Here is a 20,449-nt window from a genome sequence, read left to right on the forward strand (position 1 = left end):
ATCCTATAGCAGAATTGATTATTTTTTGGTGAATCAGAAAGGTCTGTCAGCTGTCTCTACCTCCAAAATCACACACACAGTATGGTCAGACCATTCTGCAGTTATATTGCAACTCAAATGGCCTTCTGCACCAACAGGTACTTATCTTTGGAAATTAGAGGACAATCTGTTAACAGCCCCTGAGTTTATAACTAAGGTAGAAAAATTACTTCCAGAATATTTTGAGTTTAATTCATTGCCAAATTCAAACTCTTTTGTGGTATGGGAAGCTCACAAATGTTATATTAGAGGGGAGTTTATTAAAAGAAAAGCCTATGTTACAAAGCTCGCTAGACTACACTATCGAAAACTAACGGACACCCTTTCTAAGACTGAATACGACCATAAAAATAACCCAACAGATCAGCAACTACAAACTAAACTAGAAGAGGCAAGGCAAGCTGTCCAAGACCTTTTAGTTAAGGAGTGTAATCGTATAGCACTAAATACTAGACACAAGTTCTATTTTGAGAATAACAGATCAGGGAAATTACTAGCTAGGGCGTTAAAACTCAGAAAACTTAAGAGCTTCGTACATGAACTAAAACCCCCCACTAATGAGAAGGTGTACTCTACCCCAAACATCCTATCTCACTTCCATTCATACTATTCTAAGCTTTATAACCTAAGGGCTAACTCTCCATATAACAATGCCAGCTCCGAATTTAAGGCATATCTCCAGAACTCCCTAATACCAAAACTTTCTAAATCACAAGAACGCAATCTGGATAAGCCGATCACCTCAGCTGAAATCACGACAGCCTTTAAACAAATGCCAATAGGAAAAAGCCCGGGCCTGGATGGTTTTACTGTCCAATATTATAAAAAATACCTTCCAATACTGTTGCCCGATTTATGCTCTATATTTAATCACACTAACCAAGAGAACCCGTTCCCGCCCTTCATGCTTGAGGCTCACATATCGGTATTGCCGAAGCCAGGGAGGACAGCAGATACGCCAGTGAACTTTAGACCCAAATCACTGTTGAATATGGACATTAAAATACACGCAAAAATTTTGGCAAACAGAATTAATAGAATACTTCCCCAAATAATTCATCCCAACCAAGTTGGCTTTGCCCCGCTTAGAGAAGCCCGAGATAACACCATCAAAGTCCTAAATTTAATAGAACATTCCCAAACTCATGAGATCCCCACAGTGTTTCTAGCCATCGATGCGGAAAAAGCCTTTGATTGTGAAAAGAGCCCCCTGATTTTTTGCCAGTTTTTTATACTGGCCATGGAAGTTTTTGCAGCAACATTAGTAAAAGCAAGGATATCACCAGCCTAGACATAGCACATAATCAATATAAAATAACCCTTTAAGCAGAATACGTTCATTTTTAATTAACTAGTCCCGAAACATTGTTACCTGCCCTTATGGAAGAAGTTATGCAATATAGCAGATGTTCAAACTTTAAAATAAACACCTCTAAATCAGAATTTTTGGGAATAGCGTTATCAGATCAAATGACCCAATGGATAAATTTATCCTACCAATTTACACCGCAACACTTTTCTCTAAAATATTTAGGAATAAAAAAACTGGCAAAAAAATCAGGGTGCTCTTTTCACACTTAACTATCAGACTTTGCTTAAATCGACACAAGCAGAGTTAAATAACTGGCAACACAAACACCTATCTTGGCTAGGTAGAATCCATGCGTATAAGATGAGCATATTGCCCCGCTTTCTATATCTGTTTCAGACAATACCAATACAACTACCACCTAGCTATCTAACTACAATACAAAATATAGCCAACGCATCCATATGGTAACATAAATCGCCTCGCATTTCAAAAAACACCATTTACCGAAACCGGACTAACGGTGGCCTTGGTGTCCCTAATCTCAATTATTATAGGCAGGCGGCGCAATTAATTAGAATAGTGGACTGGTGCAAAAATGGACGGAATAAAAAATGGGTAATTTTAGAACATGACTTGGCAAACTCAAGTAGTTTGGGGAGCGCCTGTTGGCTTCCCAGACAGCTTCGGCAACTAACTATCCCCACTCCCATATTAATCCAAGACACTCTCTTAACATGGGATAAATTGACATTGACGCAGAACGGAATATCGACAATCCCCTCTCCGCTTACCCCACTTCTACACAATCCGAAATTCCCAATACATTTAGATGCGTCCATAGGCAAACCATACAATATTCATACACATGAAACTTATATCTAAATCATCTCTGTCAGGAAAAAATATCCCTTTGTTTGATAGATGGTTTGAGTACCTGCAGCTCTCACATTTCATCACACAAAATAAAGATAAACATAATTTACTTAGGAATTTAACACCCTTGGAGGTCCTGTGCTGGACACAAACACCAACAAGAGGAACCCTCTCTCTAATATACAAAAATTTGATAGCTATACATTCCACAAACCTCCCGGCTTATACGAAATCATGAGAGAGAGAACTTGACATAATAGTCCCCCTAAAAGACTGGGATACAATATTTAAACAAATGGGCAATTCCCCCTCCTCAATGGCCATAACAGAATCAAACATGAAAATGTTATGCCGTTGGTATTTACATCCAAGTAGGTTAGCTAAAATATATACCCAAGCGGACCCTAAGTGTTGGAGGGGTTGTGGTAATTGCGGAACCCTGGCCCATATCTGGTGGGACTGCGCGATCCTCAAACCTTACTGGAGGGAGGAACATAGAGAAATAGAGAAAGCCCTAACATTAGAGATCCAATTTGATCCCCTGATTCTGCTATTTAACAAACCCCCTAAACTTAAATGCAAATATAAAGTGATGTTGTTATACATAATGTTAAGTGGAGCTAAACAATTAATACCCCGTTTCTGGAAACAATCACAAATTCCCACAATACATAGCTGGAAACACGGCTCTTGGGGCTAGAGAAATATCATTATCAGAGGTCTGGTCGACTGGACTTTTATCATGCAATGCTTCTGTTTTGGGAGGAATATACTCACTCACAATAACCCTCTCGACTGCCCGATGGTATATTAGATGGGTCCAGGTATCCCAGACACACACCCTCTGACTATGTGGCTTGTTCTGATCATAGGATTTATTTGTGATAACATGATTAGAAACGTATCCTCTACTATTGAAATTTTACGTGTTTAACCTTTAGTGGCTTCTGTTATGTTTTAGACTTGTTTATACATATATAATGTCATGTACAAAAAAGAGACAATGGAAAAGAAAATGAGATTACAATATGAAAGTCATTTATTGTAAAGTGGTAATTGAAACACCTGAAGAAACATAGAAACCACTTCCTCTCATTATTTAAAATCATACAAGTATGATGTGTATTGTATAACAGTGCTTCATTTTCCTTCAGTATATGTATTTTTCTTCTCTGTTTTTTATAAGCATAAATAATGCTCTATTAATGTTAAACAAATTGTGTCACACTATAAACATTCAAAACAAAAGGTAATATACTCTGTTTACCAATAAATACAATTGTATCAAACCTCAATAATAAGGACAAAGGATTTATTTTTGCCCAGAGGTAACGTGGGTGGCAAGCAAATGCTTGAACAATATATGATACTAACACACAGCAACTAACCGCCTTCGAGTGCAGAACATAAATCAATCCACTACTGACAAAGTTACATAATACTTAACCCCTATGGTTGTTTAGAGTATATATACACACATATATATTGCAACTATCTACCTAAATTGGAAACCCCAACACGAAAATATTAAAGGGCAAGCAACGATCTTATTTAATGAAAAAGGACATAATGCTGTTATATGTCCTGACGTGCTGTTAAAGCCAAGCATAAACATTATAAATAATTGAATCTATGCATATGGGACTAACACACAACAATATCTAGCAGTATAAAGTGACCTACTGCGAATAAACTTTACAACAATTAACCTTTGTGGTTACTTTAAGCAATATATTTATTTACACAGATTACAATTGTTGGTCAAATATCAGTTTGTGTTTGCATATATATTTCAGTAATTCATTAATGAGAAGGTATCTACTAATAAATGTCAATGAGGATACATAAGAGTGTTTTTAATAATTGTTCCTATTTTATGATATAACTAATAAAAGTTAAATTTTATAATCACTTCCACAAGTTCAAAACTAATGTCCTGATTAACTATATCTAGTCAAGGCCACCTAGAGTGCTATAAGTGTATTCTTTTTAGAGCAAGTCTCTTCTTGCCCTCACCATTTTTAAGATTGCTCAGTGTTTGAAATGATACAGATTAACTTAACACTTTTTAGTTTACACTACAGCTTATTTAATTTTGAAATACATACAAATAAACCTAAATCCTGCATTTAACCAGATCTGAAGAGATAGGAGAGAGAAGAAAAGGCGCCCAATAGTGTAATAACGAGGAGATAGGCAAACGATAAGAGTATAATAGTCCAAATATACTCACAAGCCTAGTTGCACTTCCAGTGCAATAAATCAATGAACCAAGGCTTCGGAGCGGCTCGGCTGACTCAATCAGGAGGTGAAGGACTGGACAAGAGACAATCCAAATGGAAAGATCAGCAATCACGATACCAGGCAGGCGTAAATATACCTTTTAGTTAAGGCCTAGTTGAGATGAGTCAGATGACAGAAACAGTTCCACCAACTATAGTACCAACAAGATGGAGCTCACAAGTAAAATAAACTGAGAACTTTCTTCCCTCCATTTGGATTGTCTCTTGTCCAGTCCTTCACCTCCTGATTGAGTCAGCCGAGCGGCTCCGAAGCCTCAGTTCGTTGATTATTGCACTCGATGCGCAACTAGGCTTGTGAGTATATTTGAACTATTATACTCTTATTGTTTGCCTATCTCCACGTTATTACACTATTGGGGGCCTTTTTTTCCTCTCTCCTATCTCTTCAGGATTTTATCCGTTCTACTGCTATCAAAGAGAGCTGCCTCCATAGCCGTCTCTGGTTCTGGTATCTGAAGAACCACTAAGAGATCTTCTCATCTACTATCATATTATGGTTGGACTCGCTGTACTCTTACACTGAAGTGTGATTATTTATTATAACACTACTGTTATAGCTCAGCATTTGAGTCATGAATCATTCATAATTTAATTGATTAGTCTTACTTTAGTTTATTATAGGAGTTTAACAGATATTCATATTTTTTTCCCCATTATTATACACTTAATTGGGTACTTAAAGGGACAGTCTACACCAGAATTGTTATTGTTTTAAAAGATAGATAATCCCTTGTTTACCCATTCCCTAGTTTTGCATAACCAACACAGTTATATTTATATATGTTTTACCTTTGTGATTATCTTGTATCTAAGCCTCTGCAGACTGCCCCTTTCTTTCTTCTTTTGACAGACTTGCAGTTTAGCCAATCAGTGATGGCTCCCAGGTAACTTCACGTGCACAAGCACAGTGTTATCTATATGAAAAAAATGAAGTAACACCCTCTAGTGGTGAAAAACCTGTTAAAATGCATTCTTAAGAGGCGGCCTTCAAGGTCTAAGAAATTAGCATATGAACCTCCTAGATTAAGCTTTCAACTAAGAATACCAAGAGATCAAAGAAAAATTGGTGATAAAAGTAAATTGGAAAATTGTTTAAAATTACATGCCCTATCTGAATCATGAAAGTTTTTTTTTGGACTAGACTGTCCCTTTAACTATTATTTGGCGCCCCTTATTCTTTCTTGCATGTCTTTTGTGCTATTGGTTTTTATTTAACCAGATCTAATGGTATGAGACTGAGTACCACTGCTTATGGTTCCACCAAGACCATATAGAGTACAGCATTTTCAAAATCCATAAGTACAGCTGACAGATGGGAACATTTGTACACCAGATTTGAAGTGGTGCTCTTGGTTGGGGAAAATTGGGGGGAAACCCCATACATATGTCAACCTTTCAAAAGTGCTTTTCTTCATCTACCCATTCTGACAGATCATTAATGTACAATTTTAAATTCACAGAAGTATTTTTGTTTGCACATTTACAAATATGATTCTTTAAAAAGTGATCTCTTCATTTCTGCTATTTTTTTTTTAATCATGCATGTCACACACTGTTGGTTTAGGGGATGGCAATGTGCAGAAATGTCACCTCCTGTGAGTATCTGTATTTTTGTGCTTTTGTTGGTGTCTCTATTAGTGTGTATGCATGTTTTCTGTGGGTCTCTCTGTGAGGGTGTGTGTGTCTTTGTGCATGTCTCTGTGAGGGTGTGTGTGTGTGTATGTCTTTGTGCATTTTTCTGTGGGTGTCTCTGTGAGGGTGTGTATGTGTATGTCTGTGCATTTTCTGTGGGTGTCTCTGTGAGGGTGTGTATGTGTATGTCTGTGCATTTCTGTGGGTGTCTCTGTGAGGGTGTGTGTGTGTGTCTGTGCATTTTCTGTGGGTGTCTCTGTGAGGGTGTGTGTGAGTGTGTCTTTGTGCATTTTCTGTGGATGTCTCTGTGAGGGTGTGTGTGAGTGTGTCTTTGTGCATTTTCTGTGGGTGTCTCTGTGAGGGTGTGTGTGTGTGTCTTTGTGCATTTTCTGTGGATGTCTCTGTGAGGGTGTGCGTGAGTGAGTGTGTCTGTGCATTTTCTGTGGGTGTCTCTGTGAGAGTGTGTGTGTGTGTCTTTGTGCATATCTATGTGAGGGTGTGTGTGTGTATGTCTTTGTGCATTTTCCGTGAATGTCTCTGTGAGGGTGTGTGTGCATGTGTATGTCTTTGTGCATTTTCTGTGGGTGTCTCTGTGAGAGAGAGTGTGTGGGTGTGTCTTTGTGCGTTTTCTATGGATGTCTCTGTGAGGGTGTGTGCGTATGTCTTTGTGCATTTTCTGTGGGTGTCTCTGTGAGTGTGTGTGTGTGTGTGTCTTTGTGCATTTTCTGTGGGTGTCTCTGTGAGGGTGTGTGTGTGTGTGTCTTTGTGCATTTTCTGTGGGTGTCTCTGTGAGGGTGTGTGTGTCTGTGTGTGTGTGTCTTTGTGCATTTTCTGTGGGTGTCTCTGTGAGGGCGTGGGTGTGTGTGTGCATGTCTTTGTGCATTTTCTGTGGGTGTCTCTGTGAGGGTGTGTATGTCTGTGCATTTCCTGTGTGTGTCTGTGAGAGTGTGGGTGTGTCTTTTCTATGGATGTCTCTGTGAGGGTGTGTGTGTCTTTGTGTATTTTCTGTGGGTGTCTCTGTGAGGGTGTGTGTGTCTTTGTGCATTTTCTGTGGATGTCTATGTGAGGGTGTGTCTTTGTGTGTTTTCTATGGATATCTCTGAAGGTGTGTGCGTTTGTCTTTGTGCATTTTCTGTGGGTGTCTGTGAGGGTGTGTGTGTATTTTCAGTGGATGCTTCTGTGAGGGTGGGTGGGTATGTCCTGTGTTTTCTGTGGATGTCTCTGTGAAGGTGTGTGTGTCTCTGTTATGGTATGTGCATACAGTATGTCTGTGTATTGTGTGTGTGTGTGTGAGAGAGAGTGTAGTGTGTGTGTGTGTGTGTGTGTGAGTGAGAGAGATAGAGAGACTGTGTGTTTTCTGTGGATGTCTCAGTGAGGGTGTGTGTGTGCGTGTGTATGTTTGTTTTCTGTGGATGTCTCAATGAGGGTGTGTGTGTGTGTGTGTGTGTGTGTGTATGTTTGTTTTCTGTGGGTGTTTCTGTGAGGGTGTGTGCATATGTCTGTTTTCTGTGGATATCGCAGTGAGGGTGTGTGTGTATGTATGTGTTTTTTGTGGGTGTCTCTGTGAAGGTGTGTGTGTCTCTGTTATGGTATGTGCATACAGTATGTCTGTGTATTGTGTGTGTGTGTGTGAGAGAGAGTGTAGTGTGTGTGTGTGTGTGTGTGTGTGTGTGTGTGTGTGTGTGTGTGTGTGTGTGTGTGTGTGAGTGAGAGAGATAGAGAGACTGTGTGTTTTCTGTGGATGTCTCAGTGAGGGTGTGTGTGTGTGTGTATGTTTGTTTTCTGTGGATGTGTCAGTGAGGGTGTGTGTGTGTGTGTGTGTGTGTATGTTTGTTTTCTGTGGGTGTTTCTGTGAGGGTGTGTGCATATGTCTGTTTTCTGTGGATATCGCAGTGAGGGTGTGTGTGTATGTATGTGTTTTTTGTGGGTGTCTCTCTGTGTGTGCATGTCTGTGTTTCTGTGGGTGTCTGAGTGTGTATATCTTTGTGTGTTTTCTGAGGCTGTCTCTGTGGGTATTTCCTTGGGTGTATGTGCAAGTTTGTGTGTGTGTGTGTGTGTGTGTGTGTGTGTCCATTGTCTGTTCCTTTTTAGGACATTTAGACCTTACTACTGATTATTCACATCTTTCTACAGACTTTGAGACGAATGAGACCTATCCGGAAGTCACCAATCCACCACTTAACCTTTAAATTATTGTTTAGGCCGTTCAGGGCCCTTCTTTTCAGCCACTGCATGCTGCTGTCATCATATAGTTGGCATCTTCCTTGACAAAAAGATAATCAAAACTCTAAATTTTGTAAATCCCTTTTTTTTTTTTTACAAAACTGTAGTCTACCTCATTACTTGTCAAATCAATGTAAACAAGTGCTGAGTGTCTGTGTGGGTGTCTGTGTCTAAGTGTGTGTGTGTGCTTCTTTGCGTGTCTGCTAGAGTGTCTATATGTGAATCCTAATGTGTGAGTGTGTTTCAGTGTATGAGTGTGTTTGTGTGTTTCTGTGTTACTACCTTTATAACATTTCCAAGTTTGACTACACTTAAAGTGATGGTAAACCCTAGCGTTTGGGAAACGCTAGGATTTACAATCGTAACAAATAAAGGGGACTTTCATTCATGAAGTATAAAATACTTCATTCTGAAAGCCCCTTTATTTGTTAGCAGCGTTTGCTGCGCTGAGCTGCTAAAGGCAGCCCACGGCAGAACGCAATTTGGCTGAGAGGTGACGTTTCCACCTCTTAGCCAATAGCCGTGCGGGAATACAGCTTGGCGCCGCCAGGTTTTGTGCTTTAATTTGTTTTTGTAGCTCCTGAGGTGCAGGCTGGCATAAGCAAGCCTGGGTTTGACAGTAAAGAAGTAGCAGTTGTTAAATAATCATCAACCAGGATGTTTTACAGCCTCCCCTCTAAAGTGATTGGTTGAACAAGAGTAGCCATAATCATGAGGACATATTCCGTAAATGTATAAATGGAACCCTTTATTATCAGGCAAAACATACAACTATTCTTCACTTATATCTTAACACAAACCATACAGTTGCCCTGTCCAGGAAAGGATAATTCTAATGGGCATTTGAGATGTCAAAGGCGAACATACATACATACAGCCTTCTCTTTGTACTGTACATTTACTGCAAAACGGACACTTTGATCGTAAAACCTGGGGGCCCAGATGCATTTTATCATGTTTTCCACTTCTCCAAATTGATTACTATATGGAAGTCATTTTTAGTGCTCAGAAACATTCTGCAATATTCCTCTTCAAGCAGTAAATATTTACAGATGGAGATGTAGGATACAGAATATTAAGAGAAATCATCTGTGTTTCTTCTGGATGCAATTATGCAATAATGTAATATTTTGAAGCACAGTAAATATTTTCAGGTTTCAAAAAATGTACTCATAAGTCCTCTGAGCAAAAAAACAAAACAAAAACAGAATTTCACTGCTGTCAGCAAAGCACACTACACAAATAATTGTAACAGGATTAAAGGCACAGTTTACTAAAAAAATGTTCTCTTATTTAATTTGTTCCCTATGATCCACTTTACCTGCTGGAGTGTATAAAATTGTTTACAAATATTTCCTTTGCCCTTATATTGGCATTTTAAAATAGTTTATTTAGTCTGTGGTATCCCCACCTATTATGAAAGTTTCTGGCCTTAGGTCCAAGTGGTAGATAAGCTGTGTAAACACAGCCAGTAGAAGAAATGACACTCCCAGTGGGGTATAGAAGAGATAAGGTAATAAAATGTTAATTTTCCATTGTTCTTTCCAAATATTGGTGATTGGTTTGTGGACAGATATAAGATAAAGAAGTAGGTATATGTACACAATGTGATAAGGTAATGAGATCCGATTATACCTTCAAGCTCAACCCATTTTATTAGGTTGTAGCTTCAAAACACAAAATCAGCTAATTCACATACACAAATAAACCTTGAAAAGCAAATCTTATACATTTTATACTCTGCAACTGGTAAAAAAAATTATTGGAAACACAAAGGGAAAAACAATTTTATAGTATACTGTCCCTTTAACAAGGTCCCTAAGAATGAGCACGTCTGTATTCCTAAGCACACAGAACCCACAATGTTCTAGCGCAGGGTTCAGTAAAAAAGGAAGAAGTTTTACTCTGTTCCTATTTTTTTCCCCCTTTTCATTATTCTATATACAGTTTTATACAAAAAAGAAAAATTAAGCTGGATCCTCAGTTGTTTGGTTGTATCCAATGTTTATTGATAACTCACAAGCCCTGGTCATGAGGGTAAGGATAGGAGGAGCTCAATACTGACTTCCAGTATTACTGCTCTTCCAGTCAGCATTTCTTTATTTGATTAGTGGCAGATGATCACAGAGTTCTAAGAGGGATCCCAATGTCGGCTGCCAGAGAGACAAAGCAGGCTATTACTGCTTAGCAAGCAATCAATGGGCAACTGCACACTTAGTATAGGAGCCAAACCATTTATTTTTTCTGAAAATGTCTGGGTCATCAGCACACTCTTTAAAGGATACGCAAGCACTACAAGTAACTTTGCAATTCTTCTTTAAAAAATGGTCAATAAAACACCTGGAGACCATACTATAAAATGTTTAATTATAAAATATACTTCATTTGTTATGGCCCCTTAATTCTGTAATTTAAAGGGATACTGAACCCAAATGTTTTCATTCATGATACAGATAAAACATGCACGTTTAAAGGGACAGTCTACAATAGAATTATTATTGTTTTAAAAGATACATAATCCCTTTATTACCCATTTTCCAGTTTTGCATAACCAACACAGTTATATTAATATACTTTTTACCTCTGTGATTACCTTGTATCTAAGCATCTTCTGATAGCCCCCGGATCACATGACTTATTTATTATTATCTATTGACTTGCATTTAGTATTGTGTTGTGCCAACTCTTAAATAACTCCCTGTGCCTGAATACAGTGTTGTCTATATGGCCCAGTGTTTATTTTTGTTAAAAAAAACATATGATAAGAGGCAGCCCTCAAGGGCTTAGAAATTAGCATATGAGCCTACCTAGGTTTAGTTTCAACTAAAAATTCAAGAGAACAATCTTTGATTATAAAAGTAAATTGGAAAGTTGATTAAAATTACAAGTCCTATCTGAATAATGAAAGTTTAATTTTGACTAGACTGTCCCTTTAAGCAACTTTTTAATTTGCTCCTATCCTATCAATTTCTCTTCGTACTCTTGGTATCTTTATTTTAAAAAAGCAGGAATGTAAGCTTAGGAGCCCCTGACACTTAGGCTGATACTCATATAATGACCTAACAGCACATATATGCAAAGAGTGCCCTGTAGACACACTCACCGGATTATAGTTAAAGTGAATGTAAATTTTCTCTACTTTGAACGTTTATCTTATTTGCTTTTTGGTGTACAATTCAAACCGCCACTTTTTTTTTTTTTTTTTAAATGTAAAATAAATATTATACTTTTATTACCAATTTGGTCCGTTTTATGGACCAGCTCCTCCCATCCACAACTTCCTGATTTTGTTCCATGTTACATATACAGCGGTCCCACCCGCTGTTTACGTAGAGGAAATGCGCGCTCCCGGCTATCGGCACATCTGCGCATGCGTTACACGCCAATGTAATTGTATAGTAACATAGTATTCAATGAATGAAAACATTCATTGAATACTATCGTTGAAGACAGTACAGCAGCGATCGAGCCAGCCCCTGTATGATCGCTACATACCTTGCGATCCAAAATTGGGGAATAAATTACTAAGACCCAAAATCGTTGAAGAGCGCATGCGCAAAATGTGAACGCGTGTCTGAGATCAGTATTAGAACAGCGCTCTAATGCAAGCACATTACGGACGCATGACGTAGAGAAAAAGTTTTGGTCCCCTCGTGGTGGATTCACTGATTGGTTGACAAGATCGAGCCTACTATGTCAATCAATCATCAAAGATGGCGGGCGGAGGATTAAAAGTACGATCACAGCTATCTAAATACAAAATACTCGGTAAATACAAATTTATTACAAAAATCATCAATTAAAGTATACCTATTTTCAAATACATTTTAATGCTGTGTTTAGCAGCCAGAATGACTTTACATTCACTTTAAATAACCGGTATTGAGGAATTAAATACAATTCTGCCTAGCATAGAGTATAACTAAGGCGGATACTTATAGGCAATCTAATGATACAGCCACATCTGAAAGACATTGTCCTGCTCTCATTACTTTCGCTACTTCAGTAACTGCTTCTGTGTACAAACAACTCACTTAAAGGGACAGTCAACACTCGAGATAACATCATCTGCTATTTAAAAATAAAAGATGAAGATCCGCCTGCACCATACCCCTTTTGTCTTGCCTACTTGCTTCTCCTAGTAATCATCTTCGATAACTTCTATAATATGATGTAAATATGGCAGCCTAACTGCCCCTACCGTTACATAGCTACCTTCTTCTTCAAATGATCAGCCAATCAGAATCCAATCCTCTGTCAAAAATTGCAAGCGCGTGCCATTTTTGACCGAGGATTGGATTCTGATTGGCTGATCATTTGAAGAAGAAGGTAGCTATGTAACGGTGGGGGGAGTTAGGCTGCCATATTTACAACATATTATAGAAGTTATCGACGATGATTACTAGGAGAAGCAAGTAGGCAAGACAAAAGGGGTATGGTGCAGGCGGATCTTCATCTTTTATTTTTAAATATTGGATAATGTTATCTCTAGTGTTGACTGTCCCTTTAATAATTGCAACAATATATGCACTTTACTTTGTGATTTCACAGTTGTATTACACTGGTAAATAGCACTTTAGGATTTCTAAGATAAAGTGCAACCATTATGATTTCATTCAGTTCCCTCATATTTAGCCGTTAACTCTGCAAGATTTGTTGGCTATTTAGAGCACATCACTTTATTCAGACAACCTGAATTAACCAATAGGAGTATTATCTCTTTATAATTTATATCCAAACTAGGTCATCCACATTCCCTATAATGACTTAATATGTGTCCTTGGGCCTGTAATATTAACCCAGGACAACCTTGTCACACAAGATAATATTTAGATGATAAGCAAGATACAGAATCAAACTTGCTGCAAGTGTTTTTAATATGTTACCTATTTTAATACAAACCAATAAAAGTTTAAAAGTTTAACCCTACATGTACTAAACCTCCACACAAGAGGGAAGAGTGCTTTTCATGGTATCCTGTCCAGTTCTCATGCTGGAAACTGTACTCATAATGTTTACTTTTTGATACACAGCACCTCCAACACACCAGTTATACAAGTGTATAAGCATGCTTGTTTACACAATTAATATTATAAAAGTGTTCCCTCGACTACAATAAGAGTGGTGCCATTGGTTTCTTTTGAGCTATATGCCAGAAAATCTTTGGTTTAGCACCTGGGTAGCACTTGCCGATTGGTGGCTAAATGCAGCCTAGGTTACAATATGGCAGCGCCCTTTGCTTTGTGTACACTAAAACTTTACACTTATTTCTTTAATATTTAAACACCTAATATAACTTGGTATCCTATTGAAAAAAAACAGGTAGGTAGTTTCATGGGCTGATGATCAAAACCTTGCCGCCATGGAGAGAAATCACACAAAATGTTTGAGATTTTTTTTAGGCCTTATATTTTAATATTGGAGTCTCTCCTTCACATACAGAACCCTGCATAGTGACATAAACCTCTCAATGTAACGTTAGTGTTTCTAATATTATTTGAGGGACGTATTAAATCATCTCGTCTAAGAGGAGAGCTTTAGATCATAGGGCCCTGTATGTCAGCAGTTTTGCAAGAATGCTTTTAACAATGTTATACACTGTGCAAACACTGCTATCATCTAGTACTCAAAAGCATTCTTGCAAAACTGCTGCTTTATAATTTGCTGCATGTACACACTCAAATTTTAACATTAGCGACACCCAAACTCTGTGTGTTTAACCAGAGCAAAACAGCGTAAACACATAGTTAAAGCTGTGCTCTGTGGCTCCTGAGTAGAAACTACCATTAACCTAATCAGAAGTGGTAGTCGCACAACCTGGCTGACAGCCGCAGTTTCTTCTATGATCCAGCAGTACTTTGTGACTCACTAACAGTACTTTAACTATGTGTCTAACTCCTGCAACAGGACATGTGTTACATTACATGCTCTAACAAATTAGAGTATGGATGTTTTTCATTATTGGCCTTTAAGCACTTTTTTTTCAACTCCCACAGGTACAGTGTTTGTATGTACCCATGTGTGTAAGGCTACCAAGGGGTGTGAAGTGTGCATAGAACAATACGATGGGGCATATAGATAGTGATCATGAATAGGCAGTAAGCATAAAGTGAAAGGGAGAGTATAAGGAAATGATGCACAGCCGCAGCACACATGAAAAGGGGAAAACAATGTGTCTGCTGTCTTATATAAAGAGGAGGGTTTGTCTTATGTGCATAAGTGTAGAATGTACAGGGCTTCCCTAAGATCACCATCACTCACTTATCAGATTTGGGTAGACAACAAGGCACTTTACTTGCTCCCACTATATTAAAGTGATGGTAAATCTGAGCATTTAAAAAAAAGCTAGGATTTACCATCAGTAAAAATAAACACGACTTTCAGTCATCAGTCTGTAAAACAAGGGTGCTATACTTACCCTTTGTGTGCCGCCTTCTCACTAAACTCAGCAGCTCAGCCCACAACACAGCGCTCTTTTCTCAATGAGGTGACATTTCCACCTCTAAACCAATAGCCGTGCTAGCATACAGAACAGAGGTGGAAATGTCACCTCATTGGAAAAAAAGAGCGCTGCGCCTTGAGTGGCCGGAGCAGCTGAGTTTACGGAAAGTGTAAATTTAGCACCTTTTTAAAAAAAATAAAAAATAAAAACTGATGACTGAGTCTGAAAGTCCTGTTTAATTTTTAGTGATGTTAAATCCTAGTGTTAGATCCTATTCTGCTTTTAAAAGTTGCAGAACAGGGAGGACCACTGCAAATCAAACACTTCAGTTCCCAACTCGAACAAAAATTTCTGAAAAATAAAACCAAACATTAAAGGGGCATAAAAGGAAGTTATATGCTGGACATTTAGCCTAGAGACCGGAACTTCTAACATCTTTCAGGTGTTGATTTTTGTGTATACAGAGATACTGATTGGTACATTGGCACATGCATGGTGAATATGCACACATAAGCAGCTGCCTAGGATAAGCACAAGACGGCAATGTTATTTTTTTCTTTTTTATACAGTAAATGTCTATTATGGTACAATTAACTTTAAAGGGCCATTATATTACACAAATTACAGTACATGCTCTAATATGTTAGCCTACAGAACTGTGCTAACGTTGATTGGATCAGCAGAGAACCACAAGTCCCGAGCTGTATTTCTACTGTGTAATTAAACCCATTGCAAGGGTTAAACACACAGTGCTGCAGGGTCCCTTTAATGTCATGGGATTAACTAATTTCCCATTTAGTCTGTTCATTAAACAATGTCATTTGTTTTGCAAAAACAAAGCAAAATCCAGTCAGTCAATCTTTTTTTTCCCTTGAGTTAACAAAACTATTTTTGCTTGACCACACTTTTTCAGGAAATGACTAATCTAATCTTTCTAGCTGCACAAATTCCAAATCTTAACCATTTGTATAAAATGTTTCAGTGGACAAAGTGTGTACAAAATAAAACTGCACAGAAGTCAACATCATTCAAATTTTTTATGAAGATTTAAAAGGATGACAGGAAAGAATGGAATAAAATGCAGAGGTTACATATATGTTATGCTGACACTTCCACACAAAAAAAAAAAAAAGCATGTGTCAATATAATCTAAGTTAGAACAATTAGGTAACGTTTCATGAAAAATATAATGATAAAGGATTGTGTAAATCATATATTAACTCACAGGAGTAATTTAGCTAAAGAATATACAATTGTATAAAATAGATATGGCTTGTCCATTCACTCAGAATTTGTACCACAGACCATTTTAACAATTTGGAAAAGCCAAGCCCTCATTACATAAATGTAGAAGAGTGAAACATTGCAAAAAACTTAAATGTGGTGTAAAATTAAATCTCTATTTGTATTTTACTGCATCTCTGTGACACACACACACTTTCAAATGATGCCTGTTTTATCTTTAAAAATGTTATGCTATACAAATAAGCTAAACTTTTGCCGTTACATTCATCCTTTGTTCACTGAACAAAAAAATAATAATCTTAAAGGGATATTCCAGCCAAAATTGGAAACCACATGGGTGCATTTCGGTATTGAACAGAAGCAATTTTGTAATATACATGCATTAGCAAAAAACATAATTTATGCTTACCTGATAAATTCCTTTCTTCTGTAGTGTGATCAGTCCACGGGTCATCATTACTTCTGGGATATTACTCCTCCCCAACAGGAAGTGCAAGAGGATTCACCCAGCAGAGCTGCATATAGCTCCTCCCCTCTACGTCACTCCCAGTCATTCGACCAAGGACCAACGAGAAAGGAAAAGCCAAGGGTGAAGTGGTGACTGGAGTATAAATTAAAAAATATTTACCTGCCTTAAAAACAGGGCGGGCCGTGGACTGATCACACTACAGAAGAAAGGAATTTATCAGGTAAGCATAAATTATGTTTTCTTCTGTTAAGTGTGATCAGTCCACGGGTCATCATTACTTCTGGGATACCAATACCAAAGCAAAAGTACACGGATGACGGGAGGGATAGGCAGGCTCTTTATACAGAAGGAACCACTGCCTGAAGAACCTTTCTCCCAAAAATAGCCTCCGATGAAGCAAAAGTGTCAAATTTGTAAAATTTGGAAAAAGTATGAAGCGAAGACCAAGTTGCAGCCTTGCAAATCTGTTCAACAGAGGCCTCATTCTTGAAGGCCCAAGTGGAAGCCACAGCTCTAGTAGAATGAGCTGTAATTCTTTCAGGAGGCTGCTGTCCAGCAGTCTCATAAGCTAAACGAATTATGCTACGAAGCCAAAAAGAAAGAGAGGTAGCGGAAGCTTTTTGACCTCTCCTCTGCCCAGAGTAAATGACAAACAGAGAAGACGTTTGTCGAAATTCCTTAGTTGCCTGTAAGTAAAATTTTAGAGCACGGACTACATCCAGGTTGTGCAGTAGACGTTCCTTCTTTGAAGAAGGATTTGGGCATAAAGAAGGAACAACAATCTCTTGATTGATATTCCTGTTAGTAACTACCTTAGGTAAGAACCCAGGTTTAGTACGCAGGACTACCTTATCCGAATGAAAAATCAAATAAGGAGAATCACAATGTAAGGCTGATAATTCAGGAGACTCTTCGAGCCGAGGAAATAGCCATTAAAAATAGAACTTTCCAAGATAACAACTTTATATCAATGGAATGAAGGGGTTCAAACGGAACGCCCTGTAAAACATTAAGAACAAGGTTTAAACTCCATGGTGGAGCAACAGTTTTAAACACAGGCTTAATCCTGGCCAAAGCCTGACAAAAAGCCTGGACGTCAGGAACTTCTGACAGACGTTTGTGTAACAGAATGGACAGAGCTGAGATCTGTCCCTTTAATGAACTAGCAGATAAACCCTTTTCTAAACCTTCTTGTAGAAAAGACAATATCCTAGGAATCCTAACCTTACTCCAAGAGTAACCTTTGGATTCACACCAATATAGGTATTTACGCCATATCTTATGGTAAATCTTTCTGGTAACAGGTTTCCTAGCCTGTATTAAGGTATCAATAACTGACTCAGAAAACCCACGTCTTGATAAAATCAAGCGTTCAATTTCCAAGCAGTCAGCTTCAGAGAAGTTAGATTTTGATGTTTGAAGGGACCCTGTATCAGAAGGTCCTGTTTCAGAGGTAGAGACCAAGGTGGACAGGATGACATGTCCACCAGGTCTGCATACCAAGTCCTGCGTGGCCACGCAGGTGCTATTAGAATCACTGATGCTCTCTCTTGTTTGATTCTGGCAATCAATCGAGGAAGCAACGGGAAGGGTGGAAACACGTAAGCCATCCTGAAGTCCCAAGGTGCTGTCAGAGCATCTATCAGGACTGCTCCTGGATCCCTGGATCTGGACCCGTAACGAGGAAGCTTGGCGTTCTGTCGAGACGCCATGAGATCTATCTCTGGTTTGCCCCAACGTCGAAGTATTTGGGCAAAGACCTCCGGATGAAGTTCCCACTCCCCCGGATGAAAAGTCTGACGACTTAAGAAATCCGCCTCCCAGTTCTCCACTCCCGGGATGTGGATTGCTGACAGGTGGCAAGAGTGAGACTCTGCCCAGCGAATTATCTTTGATACTTCCATCATAGCTAGGGAGCTTCTTGTCCCTCCCTGATGGTTGATGTAAGCTACAGTCGTGATGTTGTCCGACTGAAACCTGATGAACCCCCGAGTTGTCAACTGGGGCCAAGCCAGGAGGGCATTGAGAACTGCTCTCAATTCCAGAATGTTTATTGGCAGGAGACTCTCCTCCTGACTCCATTGTCCCTGAGCCTTCAGAGAATTCCAGACGGAACCCCAACCTAGAAGGCTGGCGTCTGTTGTTACAATTGTCCAGTCTGGTCTGCTGAATGGCATCCCCCTGGACAGGTGTGGCCGAGAAAGCCACCATAGAAGAGAATTTCTGGTCTCTTGATCCAGATTCAGAGAAGGGGATAAGTCTGAGTAATCCCCATTCCACTGACTTAGCATGCACAGTTGCAGTGGTCTGAGGTGTAAGCGTGCAAAGGGTACTATGTCCATTGCCGCTACCATTAAGCCGATTACCTCCATGCATTGAGCCACTGACGGGTGTTGAATGGAATGAAGGGTGCGGCAAGCACTTTGAAGTCTTGTTAGCCTGTCCTCTGTCAGGTAAATCTTCATTTCTACAGAATCTATAAGAGTCCCCAGGAAGGGAACTCTTGTGAGTGGAACGAGTGAACTTTTCTTTTCGTTCACCTTCCATCCATGTGACCTTAGAAATGCCAGCACTAACTCTGTATGAGACTTGGCAGTTTGAAAGCTTGAAGCTTGTATCAGAATGTCGTCTAGGTATGGAGCTACCGAGATTCCCCGCGGTCTTAGTACCGCCAGAAGAGCACCCAGAACCTTTGTGAAGATTCTTGGAGCTGTAGCCAATCCGAATGGAAGAGCCACAAACTGGTAATGCCTGTCTAGGAAGGCAAACCTTAGGTACCGATAATGATCTTTGTGAATCGGTATGTGAAGGTAAGCATCTTTTAAATCTACAGTGGTCATGTACTGACCCTCTTGGATCATAGGTAAAATTGTCCGAATAGTCTCCATCTTGAACGATGGAACTCTTAGGAATTTGTTTAGGATCTTTAAGTCCAGGATTGGTCTGAAAGTTCCCTCTTTTTTGGGAACCACAAACAGATTTGAGTAAAACCCCTGTCCCTGTTCCGATCGTGGAACTGGATGGATTACTCCCATTAACAAGAGCTCTTGTACGCAGCGTAGAAACGCCTCTTTCTTTGTCTGGATTGTTGACAATCTTGACAGATGAAATCTCTCTCTTGGAGGAGAGTATTTGAAGTCCAGAAGGTATCCCTGAGATATTATCTCTAGCGCCCAGGGATCCTGAACATCTCTTGCCCAAGCCTGGGCGAAGAGAGAAAGTCTGCCCCCCACTAGATCCGATCCCGGATCGGGGGCCCTCAATTCATGCTGTTTTAGGGGCAGCAGCAGGTTTCCTAGTCTGCTTGCCCTTGTTCCAGGACTGGTTAGGTTTCCAGCCTTGTCTGTAGCGAGCAACAGCTCCTTCCTGTTTTGGTGCAGAGGAAGTTGATGCTGCTCCTGCTTTGAAATTACGAAAGGAACGAAAATTAGACTGTCTAGTCTTGGCTTTGGCTTTGTCCTGAGGCAGGGCATGGCCTTTACCTCCTGTAATGTCAGCGATAATCTCTTTCAACCCGGGCCCGAATAAGGTCTGCCCTTTGAAAGGTATATTAAGCAATTTAGACTTAGAAGTAACATCAGCTGACCAGGATTTTAGCCACAGCGCCCTGCGTGCCTGAATGGCGAATCCTGAATTCTTCGCCGTAAGTTTAGTAAGATGTACTACGGCCTCCGAAATGAATGAATTAGCTAGTTTAAGGACTCTAAGCCTGTCCGTAATGTCGTCCAGAGTAGCTGAACCAATGTTCTCTTCCAGAGACTCAATCCAGAATGCCGCTGCAGCCGTGATCGGCGCAATGCATGCAAGGGGTTGCATTATAAAACCTTGTTGAACAAACATTTTCTTAAGGTAACCCTCTAACTTTTTATCCATTGGATCTGAAAAAGCACAGCTATCCTCCACCGGGATAG

The 20,449-nt window shown here is 39.3% G+C and overlaps 1 protein-coding gene across 4 annotated transcripts in view; it reads right to left on the bottom strand.

The window, feature by feature from the left end:
* Positions 1–20,449, bottom strand: part of TMEM106A (transmembrane protein 106A) — a 234,112-nt gene that overhangs the window by 185,032 nt on the left and 28,631 nt on the right. For 2 of the 4 annotated variants that reach the window (XM_053699590.1, XM_053699592.1), the window contains one exon: positions 5,317–5,441. The exons of the other annotated variants lie outside the window; for them this stretch is intronic. The gene's annotated coding sequence lies outside the window, so the exon portion shown is untranslated. The remainder of the gene's footprint in view (positions 1–5,316; positions 5,442–20,449) is intronic. 4 annotated transcript variants of the gene reach the window in all.

The sequence above is a fragment of the Bombina bombina genome, chromosome 1 (assembly GCF_027579735.1).
Source record: "Bombina bombina isolate aBomBom1 chromosome 1, aBomBom1.pri, whole genome shotgun sequence".
NCBI classification, from domain to species: Eukaryota; Metazoa; Chordata; class Amphibia; order Anura; family Bombinatoridae; genus Bombina; species Bombina bombina.